The 10,971-nt window shown below is 42.9% G+C and overlaps 1 pseudogene; it reads right to left on the bottom strand.

The window, feature by feature from the left end:
• Positions 1-7: 7 nt before the first annotated feature.
• LOC116464749 (cell adhesion molecule-related/down-regulated by oncogenes-like) lies at positions 8-10,573 on the bottom strand (annotated as a pseudogene).
• Positions 10,574-10,971: the final 398 nt, after the last annotated feature.

The raw sequence follows: 10,971 nt of genomic DNA, 5'->3' as shown, positions 1-10,971 counted from the left end.
TCAGATATAACATGTCACTGCTTCTGTCAGGGCTGGTTGCTGGCCTCGCATTTCCTTCACTTCCTGAGGAATTCAGAGGGGTACTCAAGCCTTTCAGATACTCAGAAGCAGCAGGAGCACATTTCACTTTAGTCTCGCAGATCATCACATTGCTAAACTCACTTTCTTCTTCACTGAAGCACTGAATTTTTTAATGCCATAGGAAGTTTCCGACAGCAGATGACCAATCATGTGCCACTCCTTTGAAACTTCTGTAACATCCCTCTTATAAACATTGGCGTTGTCATTATCTGTGGGTCAGTCATAGATATAAAAGAATGGAAGTGTTATTGTTACTTCATGGAATGTATGTCCACATTAGCACAATCTGAGTAACGCTGACAGCCTCTGTGTATACAATGTGAGGTCCGTTATTGCACATTTGGAAAAAAGTCTGGGGAACCCAGTCACCTGATAAGGATGAGTCGCTGATCTCTGAAAACTCTATTATAATGGTTGATAGCAGTGACCCAAAATTTATATGTTGAACCTGGTTCTATACTACAAACTTGCACAGACATTTTGGAAGGAAGGATATGTTGAGCTGCCACCAGGCAGTCACTGGTCCTCATCCATTTATATTTGACCTTGAAGGCAGCGGTCGAAGAATTCCCAATTGCCCAAGGAAATCAAGTGACATAGACCAACGTCTCTGATGCAGTGGAGATAATCAGGTGATCTGGTGCCTCTGGAGCGTCACTGTGCCTAGATGAATCTGTAAGCACCACTCCAAAATTGTTGTTTGCAGCTTCTGAAACAACAGGATACTTGGGGGTGCCCACGGGGTGAGAGGATGTCTGGGTGCCTTTTGATGCTGCTGTTTTTGTTTGCTGGTTCAGAAGGTAAGCATGGCAGGTGGGTTTTCACTTGCATCACTTCTTGCTACCATCAAGAGTTCATAAAGACCAGATGGCTCCATTTCAGCTAAATGAAGCTCACTTTCACTTCCTGGGATTCAAACCCTGTGCCAACTTCCCATCACATCAACTTCATAGTCCAGATTTTGATACTTCACAAAACAGGCATTGATGGGCAGTCCACTTTCCTTGCCTGCCCTCCACACCAGGTTGTATGTATCTGGTATGGGGGTCTGTAGGGTTTCAATTTGGTGGGGGCCTCAGGAACAGAGATACCACTAACATTTTTCTCTGATGGTGATTCCACTGCACTGGGATGTACTTTATCTGAAAATGAGCTGAATAATCCAGTTTCTGAACCATCTCTTATTTTTTTTCATTATTCTGAGTAGCAACAAAGAGTGTGACTATTTCTCCTTTTGTTTGTTTCAAAAAGAACAACCATGAGAGGTGGTTCTGCCTGTGTGGTACCATGTTCATCTGTAGCTTCACAGATGTATTTCTCCACATGCTCCTACATCACAGCCTGAGTATGGAGAGAGCTCAAGCCAGCTTGGGACATGATGAAGTAGACAGGCTCTAGGTCCAAGATTCCAGGTATTGGTAAGTGTGACTTTTGGATCTAAGGACTTAAGAGAGATGGCTGGTTATTAATCCATGGCTGTCATACCAACAAATGACCGGACCCAACAGCCTGGTGGCATTGAAGGACAGAGTAACAAAGTCTCCATCTACCACTTTTGTGCTTGTTGTTGCCAAAATTATAACTTGCTTGAATCCATTGCCTTTTTCTATTTCAAGTCTTCCAGTAGACTGCATAAATCCAAACTCATATCTGCTAAACACTGATGTAGCTTTGTACCTTGCATAATAACCCCACTGAATTTCAGTCAATTTCCTGCTGTTCAATGTCTTGAGGAAGGATGATTAGGCTGTGCATTATGAAACCAGTTATGGTTGGCAGCTGGGTTCCTACAAACATCAGAGATAAAGTGTTCTGTGGAAAATAGAGACACTATCTGATCCTGTAGTCCCTTAGAGTAGGAGCGTGTTCAAGTACATTAACCATGGATGCCACATATTTTACATCTCCAGAGTTGTTTCCTGCCATGCAGGAATCGTTTCCAGAGTCCACTGGGTCAATGCTATCTATGGCAAGATGAGAATACAACCTTCTCCAGTTGCTTCCCGGGGCAATATCCTGCCTGTTCTTTAGCCAACACACTTGAGGAGCCAGGACCCCACTAAACACACACTCCAAAGGTACAGGGCTATGTGAATGAACAGCTAATACCTGTGAACAAGCAGGGGAAGAATGCCAAAATCATCTGAAGAAAGGTGACTCACAAGGAGCTTTTGGCCAATGGGTTCAACTTTTAATTCATGTGTGGCCGGATTGTAAGCTGCAGATTTGTATGATCCCTTGTCCTCTAAGGATACATTCAAAATCTAAAGATGTACTTGTGGAGGGTTTAAGTGATTCTTTGTGGAATGCTTCAGACTCTTCCCCCGGATTTTAGCGCACACCTCAGCTTTGTGGTTACTCTCTGGTGCCCTGCAGCCAATGAAACCAGCACCTTTATTATTTTGCTGTGATAAAATGCTTTGTGGATGAATCAAAATCACCAAGAACTGCTGTGGATACTGCTCCAGGGCCACTTACAACAACATTGACCTATTGTTGAAAATGCATTGGCAGTAACCCAAAAGGGAGGAGCTAAGAGAAAGAAATTGTCAAAGTCCCCTGATGAATCTTAATATATTCCATGTTTCTATTCTATTTTTTCCATTATGCGACCTTGAGATGTGAGTGGTCACAGGTTTAGCAGAACGATATAGTTCTACAGGTCCACTACGTTTCTGGATGGCAGAGGGTAGCTCAGAAGTGAAATAAGGTGCCATGTCAGGACTCCCAAAAGAGCAGAGAATCGTAAGAGTAATAGTCCAGATGGTGGTGTCCATAAAGGGCCAAGATGTGGATGCAGAGCGCCAGATTACAGAAGCAGGCAGGACAGGCTTCCAGAACAAAACCCAAGCCTTGGTTCATTTTCCAAACTACTGTAGTCCAGGGTAAGCAAAGTCATTCTTTAACCTTGACTCCTTCCTGCTTACTAAAGACTTCCATCAGGGACAGTCTTCATGCTGCCCACAGGGTGTCTCCCAAAATGAGAGTAACAGCTGGCTTACATCTTCAGTGATTCAAGTCTGCAAGGTGAATACACTTGTGCTTGGGAAAGCAGAGAAGCCACTTACTCTTCTTAGCCTGGAACTCACTTCAGTGCTAAAAGCACATCATAGCAGTTCTGCTTGCAATAAAGTCCAAACTAACAATCTGCCTTTGGGTTGAGCTTTTCTCTTACAAAATAAGCTGTTAAGTCATGCCTTGATTTTAGGTCTCTCCACGGGGCGAGCTAAGCATCTAGCGCTCCCATGTGGCGGCCAGCTGGGAAAGCCACCCCTGTGTCATGCCCTCCGGTGTGAGGCAGCGGCTGTGGTGGCGGCTGTGATCTGAAGGGGCCCCTTCAGGCCCCGCATGGGGCAGAGGAGGGTGTGGTGCCTCCCGCGCCAGGGCAGAAGCGCTGGTGGGGAGAGCGGGCCGCGAGGTCCCAGCTCTCCTTGCACTGAGTGACCTCAGCAGGGAACCAGGGCTCAGGGGAGGGTAACTGGGTTGGGGGTGGGGTGCGGAGTGACAGGACCCATCCCTGTGGCAATGCGACTCTGAATGGAGGCCTGCCTACAGGTCACCACGTGGTCACAAGGCCCAACAGGAGCAGGAGAGGAGCAGGAGGAGGAGCGATCCCAGACAGAGACAGGCAAGGCAGGCTGCAGAGACAGTCCCCAGTCGGTATTTTTTTAACCCGTCCTTCTCCCTCCACCCTCAAGTAGTCCACAGAGTCTACTTTTCCCATATTGATGTCTATGTGCGTTCAATATTTAGCTCCCCCATGTAAGTGAGAACATACAGCATTTGGCTTTCTATCCTGCGTGAATTTGCTTAGAATTAAGGCCTCCAGCTCCATCCACATTGTTGTAAAGGATGTGATTTCATTCTTTTTACGACTGTATAGTATTCCATGGTGTATATGTACCATATGTTATTTATACAGTCTACCATTGATGGACTCCTGGGTTGATTAGGTCTGTGCTATTTTGAATAGTGCAGCCATGAACATAGGAGGGTATGTGTCTTTTCATTAGAATGATGTATTTTCTTTTGAGTATATACTCAGTAATGAGATAATTGTATCAAAAGGTAGCTCCGTGTTCAGTTCTTTGAGAAATCTCCAGAATGTTTTCCATAGGGGGTGCACTAATTTACATTGCTTGCTCTATGTTTAGTTCACAAAATTTCTACTAGACTCAGCTCAGGGCTGCGGCCCTGATTGCAGCAGGTGCTGGGGATTCCCTAAGTAGATACTGTGCACAGGTAAAGAGAGTGCTCAGATCCCAGGGTTGTGAGAGGAGAAGCAGAGGAAGAAGTTAAGGAGAGGGCCACATTTGGATGCCCTGAGGAGGGATGACAGGCAGATGTAAGGAAGGCGGTTCTGTGCTAGTCACTGGTGACATCCTCCTAGTTCCAAAATCTCCTGGAAGGCAGGAAGCCTCACAATTCCCAAGCATGCTGCAGTTCTGGAGGGCACAGGTCTACTATTCTTCCCAGCGTGACCCTCTTTTCTCCCAATAAACATGGGACTCTGAAGCCAGAAATCAGAATGAATTATCTTCCACCCACACAACGCTTAAACCTTTGATTTATGATTGAATTACACACACACACATGCGCAGGCACACACATGCATCCGTCTCTGTAATAAAATGTCCTTAGCTAATGCTAGACAGATCTGTGATCTGTGATTATCTCTATCCTATTGGACAACAAGAATAGTGAATTGATTGACAAAATTGATTGACTCCTGGAAAGTAGTGTAAAAATCTAATATACATGTAATACGCATGATGTACTCCCCCTGTGACATTAGCAGCAACATTCCCCTAGAATATTACAAATAATATCAGAGGGGATGTACACACATAATGTACATAGCTTGTAAAATTAGGAGCAGCATCTCCCTAAGATATTATGAATAATATCACAGAATGTGTACACACATGGCTTATACCCCATGTGATGTCAGGAGTTACATCCTTCTAGTATGTTAGGAATAATACCACAAAGCTGTTCACACATGGATAACAGCGTATGTAATATTAGGATTAACATGCCTCAAAAATATTACAAATAACATCACAGGGGGTGTGCACACATAATGTACATGCCCTGTGACATTAGGAGTACATTTCCCTGACACATTATGAGTAATATCAGAGAGTGTACACCTTCTGTGACATTTGGAGTAATGTCCCCTGGATAGTACAAATAATATCACGGGGTGTACATCACCTGTGACCTGAGGAGTAACATCTTTCTTGGATAATGCAAATAATATCACAAAATGTACAGCTCCTGTGGCATTAGGAGTAACATCCACCTAGGATATTAGGAGTAATATCCCAGGAAGTAAACCCCGTGTGACAGTAGGGAGTAACCTCCCCCAAGGATATAACGAACAAATACAGAGGATGTACACGTATTGTGACATTAGCAGTAACATCCATTTAGGATATTATGAAAAGTATCACATTGTGAACACCCCCTGTGATATCAGGAGTAACATCCCCCTACAGTGTTGGGAACAATATCACACGGTGTACATTCCCTGTGACATTAGAGGTAACATTTCTTTAGGATATTATGAATAATATTACAAGATGTACAGCCCCTGTGATATTAGGAGTAACATTTCCATAAAATATTATGAATAATATCACTGTGTATACACCACGGGTGACATTAGGAGTAACAGGCCCCAAAACTATTAGGAAAAACTTCACAGGGTGTACAACCTCTGTGACATTAGGAGTATCATCTTTCTAAAATATTACGAATAATATCGCAAAAGGTACACCCACTGTGACAGTAGAAGTAACATCCACCTAGGATATTATGAATAATATCACAGGGAGTACACCCCCTGTGACATAAGAAGTAACATCACCCGAGGATATAAGAAATAATATCAGATTGTGTACACGCATGGTGACATCAGTAGTAACATCCTTTTAGGATATTTATCAGAGTGTGAACACCTTCTGTGACATTAGGAGTAACATCACCCCACAATATTGGGAATAATACCACACGGTATACACCACCTGTGAAATTAGTGGTAACATTTCTTTAGGATATTACAAATAATATGACAGAGTGTACAGCTCCTGTGATATTAGGAGTGACATACCCAAAAAACCTTACAAATAATATGACTGTTTGTACACCCCGTGTGACATTAGGAGTAACATCCCCCGAAACTATTACACATAACTTCACAGATTGTACACCCTCTGTGATATTAGGAGTTAACCTCTTCCTAGAATGTGAAGGATAACATCACAGTATGTACACCCCCTTGACATGAGGAGTAACATCACTCTAGGATATGATGAATAATATAACAAAGTGCACACAATTTGTATGGTAGGAGTAACATCCCCCTGGGATACTAGGAATCACAGCACAGAAAACACACCCCCTGTGACAATAGGAGTAACATCCCCTTAGGATATTACAAATAATATCACAAGGTTTACATGCATTGTGACATTAGTAACAATATCCAGCTAGTATATTGTGAATAATATCACAGGGTGTACACATTTGTGACATTAGGAGTAACATCCCCTAAGAATATTACGAATAATATCACAGGGTGTACACACCCTGCGACTTTAGGAAAATCATCCTCCTGGATTACCACGAATAATGTCACAGGATGTTAAATCCCTGTGCCAATAGGAGTAATATACTTCTAGGATATGACGAATAGTATCACAGTGTGTACACCCACTGCGATATTAAGAGTCATTTTTCCTAAAATATTATGAATAGTATCACAGGTTGTACACAAATAGAGAACACCTGCTGTGATATTAAAAGTTATACCTCCCTGGGATATTGTGAACAATATCACAGGGTGTACATCATGTGTGAACACCCACTGTGATTTTTAAAGCAATATCTCCTTAGGATATTACAAATAGTATCAATAGGTGTACACACCCTATGACATTAAGATAACGTCCCTTTAGGGTATTCCAAATAATATCCCACAGGGTAGACGCCATGGGACATTAGGGGTAACATCTTCCTTGGATATTACGAATGAGATCACAGGGTTGGCACCTCATGTGATTTTAAAAGTAAAATCCCCCAGGAATATTACTAATAATAACACAGGGTGTACACCCTTGTGATGTTAGGAGCAACATCCTCCCAGGATATTACGAATAATATTCAGAATGTGTACACACAGAAGGTGACATTAGTAGTAATATCCCACTAGGATAGTGTGAATAATATCACAGGGTATACACACCTGTGACATTAGGAGTAACATCCCCCTGGAATATTCTGAATAATATCGCTGTGTTTACACCTCCTGTGACTTTAGGGGTATCACCCCGCTAAAATATTACGTAAATAATTGTAAAATTATGAGCATCTCCCTAAAGTATTATGAATACTATCACAGGATGTGTACACACGTGGCATATACCCCACGTGATGTTAGGAGTTACATCCTTCTAGTATGTTAGGAATAATACCACCAAGGTGTTCACACATAGTTAACAGCATGTCATATTAGGATTAACATCCCTCGAGAATATTTCAAAGAACATCACAGGGGCTGTGCACACATGATGTACATGCCCTTTGACATTACGAGTACATTTCCCTGACACATTTCAAGTAATATCACAGTGTTTACACCTTCTGTGACATTTGGAGTAACGTCCCCTAGGATAGTACGAATAATATCACAGGGTGTACATCCCCTGTGACCTGAGGAGTAATATCTTTCTAGAATACTACGAAGAACATCACAATGTGTACACCCCCTGTGTCATTAAAAGTAAAATTCCCCTAGGATATTATGAAAAATAACGCAGGAAGTACACTCCGTGTGACATTAGAAATAATATCCCCTGAGGATAAAGCGAATAAAGTCAGAGAATGTACATGCGTTGGGACATCCGTAATAATATCTCTTTCAGATAATATGAATAATATCAAAGGGTGTACACGCATTGTGAAATTAGTAGAGAACTCCCGCTAGTATATTACGAATTTTATGACAAGGTGTATATGCCCAGTGACGTTCATAGTAACGTTTTCCTAGAATATTACAAAGAATATTAAAGGGTGTACAGGACCTGTGATTTACGAGTAACATTTCCATAGAATATTACACTGTGTGTACGCCCCGTGTGACATTAGGAGTAACATCCCACAAAACTATAACGAATAATTTCACAAGGTGTACACCCTCTGCGACATTAAAAGTAACATTTCCCTAGAATATTATGATAATATCAACAGAGTGCACACCCCCTGTGATATAAGGAGTAACATCTTATAAAGATAATACGAGTAATTCTATAAGGTGGACAAACCCTGTGACATAAGGAGTAAAATCCCTCTAGGACATTACGAATATCAAAGGGAACACACGCCGTGGGACAATAAAAGTAACCTCTCCTTAGGATATTACGAATAATACCACAAGGTGTACACACACTGTGACATTATTATTAATGTCCCGCTAGGATATTGTGAATAATATCACAGTGTGTACAGTCCTGTGACATCAGGATGAACATTCCCCTACAATATTATGAATAATATAGCAGGGTGTACACCCCCTGTGATTTTGGTAGGGCCATCCTCCTAGAATATGGATAATAATGTCCCAGGGTGTTAACCAAGTGTGGCAGTAGAGGTAAAATCCTAGTAGTGGAGTACTATCACTCCCCTCTCCCCGCCTGGATATTAGGATCCACATCGCAGGGGGTCGGGCGGCTCCCGTGATGTAGGGAGTAATGTCACCCCGCCTCTCCCCCCCAGGATATTACGATCCACGGTGGACACACGGCGTGTTTACGTTATTGTGAGTAATATCTTCTCCGCCTCTGGAGACTACCAACTGTATCATAGACGGGTGCACATCCTCTGCACGATTTGCAGTATTAGCATCCTCTTCCCCCTGGATATTAACAACAGTATCACAGGAGTGTTTCTACCCACAGCGGCATTGGGTGTAGTATCATCCTCTCCCACGTTGAATTTAGGAACAATATCACTGGGGGCGTGGACACTCAATGTGATATTGAAAGTAATATCCTCTTTTCTCCTGGATCGTGGGACCAATATTAATGGGAGGTGTACGCTTTCTGCAATATTGGGAGTAATGGCATCCTCTCCGCTTTGAATATTAAGGGCAATGTCACAGGGCGGGTGTACACTCTCTGCGATATTGGCAATAATATTATCCTCTCCCCAACCTGCATATTAGGAAAAATATCACAGAGTGGGTGTACACCTTCTGCGATATGAGTAGTAACATCATCTTCTCCCCTTCTGGATATTGGGAACAATATCACTCGAGAGGGTACACTTTCTTCGAGACTGAGAGTAATATCATCCTCTCCGCCTTTGAATATTAAGAGAAATATCACAGGAGGGATGTACAGCCCCTGAGATATTGGGAGTAATATCGGGGTCTTTCCCTCCATGGATATTAGAAACAATATCTCAAGGTGGGTTTACACCTCCTGCTACATGGTGAGTCATATCCTCTCTTTTCCTGGATATTAGGGACAATATCACAGGGTGGGTGTGCGCAGCCTGCGATATTGACTGTAATATCATCCTCTCGCCCTCCGGATATTAGGAACAATATCACAGAAGGGGCGTACACTCCCTATGATATTGGGAGTAATATCATTTTCTCCTTCCAGGAATATCAGGAGCAATATCCCCAGGTGGATGTACACCCACTGCTATGTTGGGAGTAATGTCATACTCTACCCCCTGGATATTAGGAGCAATATCACAGGGTGGGTGTACATCCATAGCGATATTGGCAGTTATTAATATCATGCTCTCCCTCCCTGGATATTAGGAACAATATCACGGGTGGGGACGTACACCCCGGCAGTATTGGGAGTAATATCATTCTCTCTTATTCTGGATAGTAGGAACAATATCACAGGTGGGGTGTACACCCTCTGTGATATTGGGAGTAATATCATCCTCTCCCAACGTGGATATTAGGAGCAATCTCACAAGGGGGGCTGTACAGGTCTTTGATATTGGTAGTAATATCATCCCCTCCCCCTTGCATCTAAGAAACAGTATGACAGGCGGGGTGGACACCCCCCGCGATATGGGGAGTAATATCACCCTCCTCTCCCTCCCTGCATATCATGACCCACGGTGGGCACACAGCGAGATTACCATATTGTGAGTAATATCTTCCCCCCCCAGAAGTTATGAACAATATCACAGATGGGTGTACACCGTCTGCAATGTAGGGAGTGATAACATCCTCTCCACCCCTGAATATTAGGAACAATATCAAAGAAGTGTTTATACCACCTGCGATATTGGGAGTAATAGCATCCTCTCCCACGTTGAAATTCAAAACAGTATCACTGGGGACGTGTCCACCCCATGTGATACTGAAAGTCATATCATCCTCTTCTCTCCTGGATCGTGGGAACAATATCACTGGGGTGGTGTACACTTTCCGCGATATTGGGAGTAATATCCTCTCCGCCTTGGAATATTAAGGACAATATCACAGGGGGGCTGTACACATCCTGCGCTATTAACAGTAATGTTATCCTCTCCCGCCCTGCATATTAGGAAAAATATCACAGAATGGGTGTACACCTCCTGCGACATGGGAAGTAATATCATCTCCTCTTCTTCCGAAAGTAGGAACAATATCACACGGGTTTGTACACTTTCTGTGATATTGGGAGTAATATCAGCTTCTCCGCCTTTGAATATTAAAAACAGCATCACAGAATGGATGTACACCCCCTGCGATATTGGGAGTAATATCAGCCTCTACCCTCCATGGATATTAGGAATAATATCCCAGGGTGGGTGTTCAGCTGCTGCTGTATGGGGAGTCATATCATCCTCTCCCTTCCTGGATATTATTAGCAA

Source organism: Hylobates moloch, unplaced genomic scaffold, assembly GCF_009828535.3.
Source record: "Hylobates moloch isolate HMO894 unplaced genomic scaffold, HMol_V3 SCAFFOLD_1513, whole genome shotgun sequence".
NCBI classification, from domain to species: Eukaryota; Metazoa; Chordata; class Mammalia; order Primates; family Hylobatidae; genus Hylobates; species Hylobates moloch.
This window is presented reverse-complemented; position numbering and strand designations above follow the sequence as displayed.